This window comes from Cuculus canorus, chromosome Z (genome assembly GCF_017976375.1).
Source record: "Cuculus canorus isolate bCucCan1 chromosome Z, bCucCan1.pri, whole genome shotgun sequence".
Taxonomy (NCBI): Eukaryota; Metazoa; Chordata; class Aves; order Cuculiformes; family Cuculidae; genus Cuculus; species Cuculus canorus.
The window spans coordinates 78,162,689-78,174,604 of record NC_071441.1 but is presented as its reverse complement, the minus strand read 5'-3'; the positions used below and the strand labels follow the sequence as shown (position 1 = coordinate 78,174,604).

The 11,916-nt window shown below is 51.7% G+C and overlaps 2 long non-coding RNA genes across 3 annotated transcripts; both read right to left on the bottom strand.

Moving 5' to 3' along the window:
* Positions 1 to 3,230: 3,230 nt before the first annotated feature.
* On the bottom strand, positions 3,231 to 6,241 carry LOC128850548 (uncharacterized). 2 transcript variants are annotated; one of them, XR_008447981.1, is made up of 6 exons: positions 6,098 to 6,241; positions 5,947 to 6,009; positions 5,799 to 5,860; positions 5,567 to 5,721; positions 5,427 to 5,480; positions 3,231 to 5,309 (listed from the first exon to the last, which is right to left on the bottom strand). It is a non-coding gene; the product is annotated as an uncharacterized LOC128850548 (long non-coding RNA). The 2 variants fall into 2 exon arrangements; XR_008447982.1 differs by having other exon boundaries at positions 5,666 to 5,721.
* Positions 6,242 to 10,204: 3,963 nt separating this feature from the next.
* LOC128850542 (uncharacterized) lies at positions 10,205 to 10,656 on the bottom strand. The gene is made up of 4 exons (XR_008447969.1): positions 10,599 to 10,656; positions 10,465 to 10,520; positions 10,348 to 10,388; positions 10,205 to 10,262 (listed from the first exon to the last, which is right to left on the bottom strand). It is a non-coding gene; the product is annotated as an uncharacterized LOC128850542 (long non-coding RNA).
* Between the last annotated feature and the right edge of the window lie 1,260 nt (positions 10,657 to 11,916).

Below are 11,916 nucleotides of genomic sequence, written 5' to 3'. Positions count from 1 at the left end.
TATTCATACCCTTTACCCGCTTTGTATTATAATTAGTTCTGGAAAGTTCGCTCCAGTCTCGCGCCTGCGTAGTGCCTCCTGAAGGTCGTGGGCCGGGGTCTTAGAGATGAAGTAGGAAGTCTTCCTCGGGATGACTATCGTTCCTTTTGAACTTTGCGCAGACTCGGTCTCCTCTGGCTGCTTTCAAACTCCTGAACCAAACGCAGACAGCTTTCTGCATTCCAATGCCCGCTTATCAGTAAACTTCCGCTAGCTGGCTCCTTCGTCACCAACTTCCAAGGTCTTCAAGGCAAAGAACGCCAAGCTCTAACAAACAATCCCGACCCCCCCCTTGTCCGCTTTTGCTCATCAATGGTGCCCAAGGCACGTCCGGCATGCCTTGAGTGCAAAGAGGACATCAAGACCTGCAGAAAACTTAAGACGTGGCACACAGACTACAGAAACTAGATGACATCAGACACTGGCAGGAAGCCCCGTTTAAGACCTAAAGACGCAGAGGACGCACGGAACAAGTCCCAGGTCCCGGAACGCGGATACCAACGCAGGCTGCAAGGCCGCATTAAGAGACAACTAACCAGAAACTTCCAGAAGACAAGACCGATCAACGCTTTAGGATTGCGATGCAAGAAGAGCAGTGCCCGATCAACACTGTATTGATGAGTACAAGCATTCGGGACCCTAGAGACCGTGCCCAAGGCGCGTCCAGAATGCCTTGATTGCAAAGAGGATATTAAGACCTGGAGAAAACTTAAGACGTGGTACACAGACTCCAGAAACTAGACGACAACAGACACGGGCTGGAACGGCCCTGCCCATGCTAGTTTTGGGCTGAGAAGTAGGCCCCTCTGCCTTTGCCCGCCCAAATGGGACTCTCCCAGCACGGCCCTCTCCCCTGTGTTACCTATAAATCCCCTCCCTGCCATCCCCAACCTTCTCCCCTCTTCCCAGCCACGGTCCCTCAACTTAGCTTTCAAAGGGCCAGGACTGAAGCTGTCCTTGGACAAAGCAGCTCAAATCACATCGGTTAACCGGACAATCCTGCAGTCACCAGGTTCCTCTTCTTCATCTGCAAGGAAACAAGAAGAGAAAAACAGTGCCAACCGTCAGCACCACACCGCTCGGTGCCAACGTCTCGTACCATACCCCCACTCCCACTGCAAATCCGCCAAGGCATTCTGCTCACCTGCTCCGTGCTCGCTCAAACCTCAGGCCCTGCAGCTGCCATTGCCCGGGGCACCTACAGTTCCAAGAGACAAAATTACTTTTGGGCTTGTGAGAAAATCAACACAGTCTCATATCCCTTCTCGCTAGGATCCAGCCTCACCTCAGACGCTCGTCCTGTTCCAGAGGCGACCCGATAGTCACCTATGCATAAACCACAAAGGCTCAGCTGAGTTGCTTTATAACACCGTGCTCAGAGACACCAATTCAGACAACCACCTCTCCTTCTCAGATCATTTGTCGGCACGAAGCTTGGCCCCCTCTGAGGCTGCATGTTGAACCTGCAGAAAGAGACGTGCTTAGACACAACGCAAAGACACAGGCAGAGCCCAGCACTTCCCATCTCCTGCTACGTTACCTTGACCGCTCACCCACCAGCCGGCATCCTCTAGGGCTTCCACGCTGAGGCTTGCTATCTACCTGTAATACACAAACAGCAAAGGACGGGCGTCCCTTCGTGGACTTTAAGGCAGCTGAACGATAACTGCCGCTTCACATAACTCACCATTTCTCCCCCCTTCCAGGTCAGCTCCGCGGCCACTATGCTGCTTTGCTCGTTGCTCAGTACCTTCCAAGTGAAAACACAAAACCAAAACCTGTTATCTAGTCACATAGCCACCGGACACATCCTCCCACCTGCACCAGAGCTGATTTGCCTCCCTTTGGCAACCTACCCGCAACTCCATCAGCAGCCTTGGGCGCACGGGTCGTTCCTCTGCATCTGAAAGACACAATATCAAAAGGAGTCATCCCGACGCTCAGTGACGCCTTAAAGATCACAGATCTCTCGCTTCCTTTTAGCGATACCATCTCCACTGCACACTACAGCCAAGCAGAACAAATCCACAACCAGACCCAAACCCGGAGTCCCACTCCCTTGGAAATTCTTAAAACTGATTCGCTACCGCTCCACTGCCCTCTCCCGCACAGTTTTGGTCATCCCCTCCGTGGCTGCAGAGCCAAGCAGAAACTACTCTCCTCAACCGCCGCATCTAGGGCTACCGCTTCTGCAACGCGCTCTACGCCCCTAGACTGCGGGGTTTAGGCATATCAGCGTATTAACCACAGAACCTCGCCCTTGTACCTCTGCTGACTCTTATCGCCTCCGTGCATCAGGCAAAGCAGCTCCAGCCAGACACAAAACACACACAGAACGACGCCACACCCAAGACCGACGTCGTGAACCAGGGACAAAAGCAAACTCGCTGTAAGAAGAGTGACTCCCGGACCAGACACGCCATCGGGCAAGACGACGTACAGGGCTATGAGGAAGCATCTATGGCAGCCCTGGAAAAGCGAAAGAACGCGGCTCGTTACAAAGAGCTATGGCCGCTACTGGGAGGATGAACGTGCAAGAAGCTCCGTTGAAAGACCTAAAGGCGCAGAGGATGCACGGAACAGGGATCTAAGAAAAGGGATGGCTAACGATCGCGGAGGCTGATGCAAAAATCCTACTGTCCCTTTGCCACTCTGGATGGTTTTGGAGAGTGAAAAACACTTCATTCTACTTGCCCTCTCTTTAAAAACAACATTGGTTGCAAAACGGTACTGCCATCCTCTTCTTACTGATTGAGCCTCCGGCTCCCCCCGGCCAATTCCTTCCAGTGCTGCAATATGCATCCTAATGGGCTCGCGCCCGAGGAAATTCTTGCTCGGTTTTGTCCCCATTATACTACCTTCTGACTCTGCCTGTCTCCACCTTCCACAAATCATTTAAACGCTTACAAATGTCCCGTCACTAAGTTCTCAGGAACTTCCCACAAAACTAACAACAATTCCCATCTACAGATTACAGACGCTCAGGACAATAGGGTGATCCCAACCTAGCTGAGTAGCACAATAACACTACGATAGTCCAAACACCAAATCTGATCCATTGCCGCGGTCCGCCCAATTGTGTCCCCCACTCCGCCTCCCCTCCTCGCTCCTCCCATCCACTCAAACCTTTTGCTTTTACACTTACAAATTTTTCTTTTTTCTCACACACAGCACCTAACTCACCTAACTCGCATACCAGGAAGGGGGAAAAGGGCACTCTCAGTCCCTTCTCCCATTTTTCTCTTTTGTTTTTTCCCTTCCCTCCTTCTACGCCAGGTATTGTAGAATGTCATCCTTTGCAGCCTTCCATTCCAAAGGTCTGAGGTAAATATACCCACATTTGCCGGCTCAACGGATGTTTGGAATTAAAAGGCTTCACAGGTGCATTCCTAGAATCAAGACAAACAGGGCTTCTAAACAATTTGCAAGTATTTCAACATTTTCAGCTCAGTCCACCTCTGAGGAAGAACGTCCCCCGGTAAGCTATCCCTCTCAATTCCGCTGGTACTCTGTTATACGTCAAACAAACAATTCACAGAGTATACTTACGACATAAACCACACAACGTATAACAGTGATCGCTCGCTTTGTTCTTCTCCGGCTGCTTCCTTCGCAGGAGAGCAGAACCGCGGATCGGAACTCCGCACTCGCTTCGCGCTCAATTGCGCGTCTCACGCAACCGCACTCGCACACAAACACTCCACAGCATAGGAGAAGTTTAAAATTAGCTCTTAACGATCTTAAAATACACACGGTACCGATACTGAAGATTTGCAACAGGTGTAGAAGACGATAGCTACCTCATACGCAGCACTCCTGCTTCCTCAGCAAGGAGAACCCAATTCATAATAACGTTATACTGTAATATTCTCTTGTCTATAATACCATAATCCCTCACTCTGCGTCTCCATCTAACGAGAAGCTTGGGATTATATTTTACCTGCTGCTCTGCTATCACAGCAGCGAGCACCCACACCAGACCACAACAGCGAATTCGCTGTTTTACCCAGGGACGGGCAGTGCCACCTCCTCACCCCACGCAAGTAGGGGATTCATATCCCTCCCTCACGGACTTACGGGGTCTCGGCAAAGGGACCCTAACCCTTCGTCACCACATGAGGCGTCCCATCCACGATTTACAGACTCGTCCCCTACTACCCTGCAGGCAAATCCAAATTATTCTTCCGTATCGTATGTAAATCACATACCTGGTCCGCCCGCTGATGGGCCGTCTCTCCCCCCGCAGCGATCGGGTAGAGATGGGAGATTCTCCGGAGAAACAGCTTACCGGGGCGCGCCTTAGAATGTCCCACTCCCCACCGATCCTGCAGCCGGGCAGAGAGGGTGTCCCATCTGGGGTGCCAAATTGTTTTGCGGAATCAAACCCTATAACCCAAAATGAGTTATAAAGCAGGTATGTTTATTCCCAGCGCTGGGGTGCAAGGGGGTTCTCCTCCTCCTAGCTTGCACACCGTATAGCTTAACAAGCAGCTACTTCCAGGGTAAAGACATGCATGGGTATAAGCGCCTACTTCGTATTCATACCCTTTACCCGCTTTGTATTATAATTAGTTCTGGAAAGTTCGCTCCAGTCTCGCGCCTGCGTAGTGCCTCCTGAAGGTCGTGGGCCGGGGTCTTAGAGATGAAGTAGGAAGTCTTCCTCGGGATGACTATCGTTCCTTTTGAACTTTGCGCAGACTCGGTCTCCTCTGGCTGCTTTCAAACTCCTGAACCAAACGCAGACAGCTTTCTGCATTCCAATGCCCGCTTATCAGTAAACTTCCGCTAGCTGGCTCCTTCGTCACCAACTTCCAAGGTCTTCAAGGCAAAGAACGCCAAGCTCTAACAAACAATCCCGACCCCCCCCTTGTCCGCTTTTGCTCATCAATGGTGCCCAAGGCACGTCCGGCATGCCTTGAGTGCAAAGAGGACATCAAGACCTGCAGAAAACTTAAGACGTGGCACACAGACTACAGAAACTAGATGACATCAGACACTGGCTGGAACTGCCCTGCCAGTGCTAGTTTTGGGTTGAGAAGCAGGCCCCTCTGCCTTTACCGACCCAAACGGGACTCACCCTGCGTGGCCCTCTCCACTATGTTACCTTCAAAACCCCTCCCTGCCATCCTCAACCTCCTCCCTTCTTCCCAGCCCCGGTCCCTGAACTTAGCTTTCAGAGGACCACGACTGAAACTGTCCTTAGACAAAGCAGCTCGAACCACATCTGTTAACTGGATCAATCCTGCAGTCACCAGGTTCCTCTTCATCATCTGTGAGGAAACCAAAAGGGAAAAACAGTGCCAACCGTCAGCACCACAACGCTCAGTGCCAACATCTTGGACTCAACCCACAGCCCCACTGCAAAACCGCCAAGGCATTCCGCTCACCTGCTGTCTGCTCGCTCAAACTTCAGGCCCCACAGCTGCCGTTGCCTAGGGCACCTATGGTTCCGAGAAACAAAATTACTTTTGTGCTTGTGAGAAAAATTAACAGTCCCGCCCTCCTTCGTGCTATGATCCAGCCTCACCTCAGAGGCTCATCCTGTTCCAGAGGCTGCCCGACTGGCAGCGGCAAAAAACAAACCCTCAGCTGAGTTGCTTGACACCAATTCAGAGAACCACCTCACCTTCTCAGATCGTTTGTCGGCACGAAGCTTGGCCCCTCTGAGGCTGCATGCTGAACCTGCAGAAAGAGACATGCTTAGGCGCAACACAAACACACAGGCAGGGCCCAGCAATTCCCACCCCCTGCTGCATTACCTTGACCACTCACCCACCAGCCTGCATCTTCTTGGACTTCCATGCTGAGGCTTGCACTCCACCTGGAATACACAAACAGCAAAGGACGGGTGTCCCTTCATGCACTTTAAAGGCAGCTGAACGATAACTGCAGCTTCACGCAACTCACCATTGCTCTCCCCTTCCAAGTCAGCTTCACTGCCACTAGTCTGCTTTGCTCATTGCTCAGTACCTACCAAGTGAAAACACGAAGCCAAAACCTGTTAACTAGTCATATAGCCACTAGTCACATCTTCCCAACGACACCACCACCGACTCACCACCCTCTGGCGCTCTACCCGCAACTCCCTCAGTAGACTTTGGCACACACGTTGTCCCTCTGCATCTGAAAAACACAGTATCAGGAAAGTCATCCTGACACTCAGTGATATCTTAACTCTTCCAGACCTCTCGCTTCCGTTTAGCGGCACATCTACACTGCACACTAGCAAGCACAACAAATCCACAACGAAACCCAAACCTTAGGTCCCATTCCCTTGGAAATTCTTAAAGCTGCTTTTCTACCGCTCCACCGGCTTCTCCCGCACAGTCCCGGTCATCGCCTCCATGGCTGCAGAGCCAAGGAGAAACTGCTCTCCTCACCCGCCGCATCTAGGGCTACTTCTTCTGCAACGTACTCTACGCCCCTAGACTGCAAGGTTTAGGCATATCAGCATGTTAGCCATAGAACCCTGTCGTGATGCCTCTGCTGACTCTTATCACCTCCATGCATCAGGCAGAGCAGCTCCAGCCAGACACAAAACACACACAGAACACCAGCACATGCAAGACCCATGCCACAAACGTGGCACAAAAGAAAACTCACTCTGAGAAGAAGGACTCCCGGACAAGACGGGCCCATAGGGCAAGATGACATACAGGGCTACGAGGGAGTATCTGTGGCAGCCCTGTAAAAGTGAAGGAACGCGGCTCGCTACAAAGAGTTATGGCCGCTACTGGGAAGATGAACGTGCAAGAAGACCTGTTGAAAGGCCTAAAGGCACAGAGGATGCACGGAACAGGGATCCAAGGAAAAGGGATAGCTAACGACCACAGATGCCGCTGCAAAATCCTACTGTCCCTTTGCCACTCCGCACGGTCTCAGAGGGTGAAAAACACTTAATTCCACTTTCCCTTTCTTTAAAAACAACATTGGTTGCAAAACGGTACTGCAATCCTCTTATTACTCATTGAGCCTCCGGCTCCCCCTGGCCAATTCCTTCCAGTGCTGTAATATGCATCCTAATGGGCTCACCCGAGGAAATTCTTGCTCAGTTTTGCCTCCGTTATACTACCTTCTGACCCTGCCTATCTCCAACTTCCACGAACCATTTAAACACTTACAAACGTCCCGTCTCCAAGTTCTCAGGGACTTCCCACAAGACTAGCAACAACAACAACGATTCCCATCTACAGATTACAGACACTCGGGACAATAGAGTGATCCCAACCTAGCTGAGTAGCACAATAAAACTTTATGGTAATCCGAACACCAAATCTGATCCATTCCTGCAGCCTGCAGAATTCCGCTCCACCACCCCTGTCCACACAAGCTTTTTGCTTTTACACTTACAAATTATTCTTGTTTCTCACACAGAGCACTTAACTCGCATTCCGGAAGGGGAAGGGTTAACTCTCACACACAGCACTGAACTCGCATACCAGGAAGGGGGGGAAAGGAAAGGGCACTCTCAGCCACTTCTCCTGGTTTTGTCTTTTTTTTTTTCACCCTTCCCCTGTGCTAGGTATTTTAAAATCTCATCCTTTGCAGCCTTCCATTCCAAAGGTCCGAGTAAATATACCCATTTGCCAGCTCAAAGGATGTTTGGAATTAAAAGGCTTCATCAGTGCATTCCTAGGATCAAGACAAACAGGGCTTCTAAACAATTTGCAAGTATTTCAACATTTTCAGCTCAGTCCACCTCTGAGGAAGAACGTCCCCCGTTAAGCTATCCCTCTCAGTTCCTCTGGTACTCTTATACATCAAACAAATCACAGAGCACACTTATGACATAAAACACATAACATATAGCAGTGATCACTTGCTTCATTTGTCTCTGGCTGCTTCTTTTGCAGGAGAGCAGAACCGCGGATCGCAACTCCACACTCGCTTCGCGCTCAATTGCGTGTCTCATGCAACAACACACTCACAAACAAACACTCCACAACATAGGAGAAGTTTAAATGAGCTCTTAGCGATGTTAAAATGCACACGGTACCTATACTGAAGGTTTGCAACAGGTGTAGAAGATGATAGCTATCTCATATGCAGCACTCCTGCTTCCTCAGCAAGGAGAGCTCAATTCACAATATTATACTATAATATTATCTCACCCATAACACCATAATCCCTCACTTCGTGTCTCCATCTAATGAGAATCTTGGGATTATACCACAATCCCTCACTCTGTGTCTCCATTTAACAAGAACCTTGGGATTACATTTTACCTGGTGTTCATCTCCCACAGCAGGGAGCACCCGTACCAGACCACAGCGGCCAATTCGCTATTTTACCCAGGGGCGGGCAGTGCCACCTCCTCACCCTGCGCAAGTAGGGGATTCATATCCCTCCTCGCGGACTTACGGGGTCTCGGCAAAGCGACCCTAACCCTTCGTCACCACGCGAGGCGTCCCATCCACGATTTACAGACTCGTCCCCTACTACCCTGCAGGTAAATCCAAATTATCATACCGTATCATACATAAATCACATACCTGGTCCGCCTGCTGATGGGCCGTCTCTGCCCCCGCAGCGATCGCGTAGAGATGGGAGATTCTCCGGAGAAACAGTTTACCGGGGCGCGCCTTAGAATGTCCCACTCCCCACCGATCCTGCAGCCGGGCAGAGAGGGTGTCCCATCCGGGGTGCCAAAGTGTTTTGCGGAATCAAACCCTATAACCCAAAATGAGTTATAAAGCAGGTATGTGTATTTCCAGCGCTGGGGTGCAAAGGGGTTCTCCTCCTAGCTTGCACACTGTATAGCTTAACAAGCAGCTACTTATAGTGTAAAGACATGCATGGGTATAAGCGCCTACTACATATTCATACCCTTCCCCCCACCACCACCACTTCGTATTTTAATTAGTTGTGGAAAGTTCGCTCCAGTCTCGCGCCTGCGTAGTGCCTCCTGAAGGTCGCGGGCCGGGGTCTTAGAGATGAAGTAGGAAGTCTTGCTCGGGATGAGTATTTTTCTTTTTGAACTTTGCGCATACTCTGTCTCCTCCGGCTGCTTTCAAACGCCTGAATCAAATGCGGCCAGCTTTCTGCATTCCAATGCCCACCTATCAGTAAACTTCTGCTAGCTGACTCCTTCGTTATCAACTTCCAAGGTCTTCGAGGTGAACAACGCCAAGCTCTAACAAACACTCCCAACCCCGCTTGTCTGCTTTTGCTCATCAATAGTGCCCCCAGGCGTGCCTCGAGTGCAAAGAGGACACACGTAAGACACACGCAAGACCCGTGCCGTGAACCAGGGACAAAAAAAACCTCCCTCACTCTAAGAGGAGCAACTCCCGGACAAGACCTGCCCATAGGGCAAGATGACGGACAGGGCTACGAGGAAGAATCTATGGCAGCCCTGGAAAAGTGAAGGACCGTGGCTTGTTACTAAGAGACACGGCCGCAACTGGGAGGACGAACGAGCAGGAAGCCCCGTTTTTAAGACCTAAAGACGCAGAGGACGCACGGAACAGGTCTCAGAACGGGGATCTAAGAAAACGCACGACTACCGATCGTGGACGCTGACGCAGGCTGCAAGGCCGCAGCAAAAGACAACTGACTGGAAGCTTCCAAAAGACAAGACCGATCCACGCTTTAGGATTGCGATGCGAGAAAAGCGCTGCCCGATCAACACGGCATTGACGACTACAAGCGTTCGGAACCCTAGAGATGGTGCCCAAGGCACGTCTGCCGTGCCTTAGGCGCAACAAGAACATCAAGACCTGCAGAAATCTTCAGACACAGCAGATGGACTACAGAAACCAGACAGCGACAAACATAGGCTGGAACTGACCTGCCCAGCACAGGGTAGAGCTGGGCTGAGAAGCAGGCCCCTCTGCCTTTACCCGCCCGAATGGGGCTCTCCCTGCACGGCCTTCTCCCCTGTGCTACCTATAAAACACCTCTCTGCCGTCCCCAGCCTTCTCCCCTCTTCCCAGCCCAGGTCCCTCAACTTAGCTTTCAGAGGACCGTGACTGAAGCCGTCCTTCGACAAAGCAGCTCCAATCACATTGGTTAACTGGAACAATCCTGCAGTCACCAGGTTCCTCCTCTTCATCTGCAAGGAAGCAAAAAGAGAAAAAACAGCGCCAACCGTCAGCACCGCACCGCTCGGTGTCAACCTCTTGTAGTACACCGCCCCCACCGCAAAAGCGCCAAGGCATTCTGCTCACTCGCTCCGTGCGCGCTCAAACATCAGGCCTTGCAGCTGTCGTTGCCCGGGGCACCTACAATTCCAAGACACAAAGTTACTTTTGTGCTTGTGAGAAAATCAACAGTCTCGCGTCCCTTCTCGCTGGGACCCAGCCTCACCTCAGACGCTCGTCCTGTTCCAGAGGCGGCCCGATCGGCACCTGCAAAAAACAAAGGCTCGGCTGAGTAGCTTTATAACGCTGTGCTCTGAGACACCAATTCAGAGAACGACCTCACCTTCCCAGATCATTTGTCGGCACAAAGCTGTGCCCCTCCGAGGCTGCACGCTGAACCTGCAGAAAGAGACGCGCTTTCGGCACAACACAAAGACACAGGCAGGACCCAGCCATTCCCGTCTCCTGCTACGTTACCTTGACCGCCCGCCCACCAGCCTGCGTCGTCTATAGGGCTTCCACGCCGAGGCTTGCGCTCCACCTGTAATACACAAACAGCGAAAGGATGACTGTCCCATCGTGGACTTTAAGACACCTGTACGATAACGGCTGCTTCACTTAACTCACCATGGCTCTCCTCATCCAAGGCGGCTCCAGCGCCACTATTCTGCTTTGCTCATTGCTCAGTACCTTCCAAGTGGAAACACAAAACCAAACCCCGTTATCTAGTCATATAGCCACCGGTCCCATCTTCCCACCTACGCCACAGCCGACTCGCCCCCCTGTGGCCCTCTACTCTCAACTCCATCAGCGGCCTTTGGCGCACAGGTGGTCCCTCTGCATCGGAAAGACACAATATCAAAAGGAGTCACCCCAACGCTCAGCGATGCCTTAACAGTTGCAGGTCGCTCTCTTCCTTTTAGCGGTGCCGTCTCTACTGCACACTACAGCCAAGCGCAACAAATCCACAACCAAACCCAAACCTGGAGTCCCAACTCCCTTGGAGCTGCTTAAAGCTGCTTCGCTACCGCTCCACTCCCTTCTCCCGCACAGTTTTGGGCCTCCTCTCCGCGGCTGCACAGCCGAGCGGAAACTACTCTCCTCACCCGCCGCATCTAGGGCTACTTCTTCTGCAACGTACGGTACGCCCCTGCAAGGTTTAGACTGCAAGGTTTAGGCATATCGGCGTATTAACCACAGGACCTTGCCCTTGTATCTCTGCTGACTCTCATCACCTCTATGCATCAGGCAGAGCAGCTCCAGCCAGACACAAAACACACACAGAACACCGCCACACGCAAAACCGACGTCGTGAAACCAGGGGCAAAAGAAAACTCGATGTAAGAAGAATGACTCCCGGACCAGACATGCCATCGGGCAAGACGATGTACAGGGCTACGAGGAAGAGTCTATGGCAGCCCGGGAAAAGCGAAAGAACGCGGCTCGTTACAAAGAGACATGGCCGCAACTGGGAGGATGGACGTGCAAGAAGCCCCGTTGAAAAACCTAAAGGCGCAGATGACGCACGGAACAGGGATCCAAGGAAAGGGCTGGCTAACGATCGCAGATGCCGACGCAAAATCCCACTGTCCCTTTGCCGCTCCGGATGGTTTCGGAGAGGGAAAAACACCTCGTTCCACTTTCCCTCTCTTTAAAAACAACACGAGTTGCAAAACGGGACTGCGATCCTCTTCTTACCCATTGAGCCTCCGGCTCCCCCCCGGCCAACTGCTTCCAGTGCTGTAATATGCACGCTAATGGGCTTTCCCGAGGAAATTCTTGCTCGGTTTTGCCC